Source organism: Octodon degus, unplaced genomic scaffold (assembly GCF_000260255.1).
Source record: "Octodon degus isolate 3935 unplaced genomic scaffold, OctDeg1.0 scaffold00065, whole genome shotgun sequence".
NCBI classification, from domain to species: Eukaryota; Metazoa; Chordata; class Mammalia; order Rodentia; family Octodontidae; genus Octodon; species Octodon degus.
The window spans coordinates 11,184,695-11,187,303 of NW_004524641.1; the positions used below are offsets into that span (position 1 = coordinate 11,184,695).

Consider the following 2,609-nt stretch of genomic DNA (forward strand, 5'->3'; position numbering starts at 1 on the left):
TTCTTCTTCTTCTTTCTTCTTCTTCTTCTTTTCTTCTTCATGTATTTAGTACAGAGTCTATAGGGTATCACTATGTAGATCGGACTCATAGTGATCCACCTGTGTCAAGCCTCCCAAGTGCTGGGATTACAGGCGCGCACCACCAGGCCCAGTCTTAGTTGTAGTCTCAGTGCACCCTGTGGGGTGGGGCCGACAATGCTCACAGGGAATCGAACCCCAGCCGCTGTGCTCTACCTAAGCAGGTGCTTTAGTCTGGTGAGCTATCTGATCAGCCCTAGAATTAAGTTTCTGTAGAACAGAAAACTAAATTTGGGTACCCTAAACTCTGGCAAACCAGAAAACTGGAGTGAAAGGGGCCCTCTGGGAAATGCACTTGCTGTAAACACCAGGTGTCCCTGTGGCACAGATGTTGGCAGTGCAGCTGAGGTGGTACTTGCAATCGTGGAAGGAAGTTCCCTACTGGGATGAAGCAGCTCTGGTCCCTAAGTACCTTTCTCCTGACCCCCAGTTCCTGGGGCGTAGGCAGTCCTCGGCTCCCAGTCTGCTTTGGCTTTCGGGATAGGGAGGTGGGGTAAGTGTCTGTGGAGTCTCCTCTGCTGGCATCTGGGTGGCATAGCTCTGTGTTGTGTCCCCCCTTCCAAGGGTGCCAGCCTGCTCTTCTATGGGGAAGAACCATTGAATTTATATTTTACATTTTTAGTTTTTAAGGATAAAAATATCTGATTTTCTTTTCCTTCCCACAAAACTTTTAAACAATTCACCAGAATGTGTACAATTGGGAACTGATTCTCCCCAGTCCTCCTACGCTTCTGTTTTTGGCCAGGAGGTTTCCTGACAGCGTTGGCAGAAGCCGGCCTCATTTGTTTATGGTCACAGAATAAAACTGCTAACTATATGTCATGTGTTGTCACAGGCTCCCAAAGCTTCAACGGAAGATTAGAGGTGGCAAGACCACGCCACAGGTGCAGGGAGGTGTCCAGATCTGCAGCAGATGTCTTTCTACCACAGTGACTCTCACTGCACAGAAGAAAAGGTTAGAGTTTTTAAACACCGTTCTTTCAGACGATGACGCTTGCTATAAGGGTTTCCAAACAATTCCTGTTTTCCCTATGTAAACTAGATGGGGTTACAATATTTTTCTCTGTGTTTACATGCTGATTTGTTCTAAACATTGAATGCCCTTTTCAAGGTTCAAAAATATATGATACAAAAACTATATGATACAAAGATGATACAGCATATGTAAGCTTGAGCCCATGTGGGGCCTAGGTAAGGATATTCACCTATGCTAAAGAATACTCAGATACAAAACACACAATGCCTTCCCTTGCTGTGGTCATGTAGTGGGGGCATTTCAAGCCAGTTGTACAACTCTGAACAATGTGTTTTATTTAAACAGCCACCAAGAATCAAGCAATCACAAAACACAGCCAGACCACCACTGGAAACACAGCAGTGTCTTGGCTCATGAACACTTGTTTGCAAACAATTCGGTTCCCCAACAGAAGCACTCTGTAAGATTTCGCTTCCATTAGCAAACTTCACATCAGGTGATAAACGTGACGAGGCATCTTCCCCACACAAATACAGACACAACCATCTTCCCTCAAGTTGTAAAACAAATTAAATTTGTAAGCCAAGGAAGCACTATACCAAACCACTGGGTCATGAACTGGAGAGTAAATGTCTGAGGTTTGTTCCTGCAGTCCCAGGATGCAGGGACCAAGTGTTCGCCCTCGGGAATCCCCCTGATTCCTTCCAGTCATTTCTCTCATTTTAGCATGTGTGTGTGTGTGTGTGTGTGTGTGTGTGAGAGAGAGAGAGAGAGAGAGAGAGAGATCTGTGTGTGGGCACACATGTGCTTATGCATGTGTGTGTTCACATAGGCTGACATTTGATAGACACAGATGAGATCTATTGCTCCTGTAGAAACTCAGCTGAGGTCCCCGACCCTTTTGGAGCCATTCCCTTTCTGGGTACTGATCAATCATAGAATTCATGGAAGGTGTCAGAAAGGCACAGGGAGAGTAACCACAAGAGGTGAATTTAGTTGTGACACCGGGGACATCCAGGGAGACATAGTGGACAGCAGGTGCTGGGTCAAGCACAGATCACTACTATGGGGAGGTGGACACTCAGCTCCCCTCACTGCCTTCTGACCTACTACATTCCAGAAAAAACAGCAACAGTGAAGAAATCAAGGAAAATTTAGGTTGACTTGATAGGTGAAGGAATAAGGGACAAAACCCGGTCACCAGTTACCTTATGCAGATGACTTGGGGCGCAGCGGCTGCTGGTGGCTTTGCTCAGCTGACTGCACCTTCCTGTTGTGCTCAGGGGAAGGAAATGTCACCCTGACCACGCCAAGCCTCTGAACCACGGTGCCAGGGCTTCCCTCAAGCTGGTCGTCTATATGTGAGGAGTTCTCTCTGTGAGTCAGACTTGTTGTGACACAGCATGCTGACTAAGTGTGCTGCTTGGAGGGGGAGCCAAGAAGCTGTAGGTCATCTGTTTTTGATAAAATGAATTTAGCTACTTACAGGATCAAGTTCTTTTTCCTGTGACTACAATCTTTTGAACAAATGCAGGAGCTGAAATAATGTGAAAGG

At 46.3% G+C, this 2,609-nt stretch overlaps 1 protein-coding gene across 3 annotated transcripts in view; it reads right to left on the reverse strand.

Annotated features, from left to right (window-relative positions):
• The window catches only part of Dhrs9 (dehydrogenase/reductase 9), a 25,234-nt gene extending 22,851 nt beyond the window's left edge, over positions 1-2,383 (reverse strand). For all 3 annotated transcript variants that reach the window (XM_004634778.2, XM_023719188.1, XM_023719187.1), the window contains exon 1: positions 2,263-2,383. The gene's annotated coding sequence lies outside the window, so the exon portion shown is untranslated. The remainder of the gene's footprint in view (positions 1-2,262) is intronic.
• Positions 2,384-2,609: the final 226 nt, after the last annotated feature.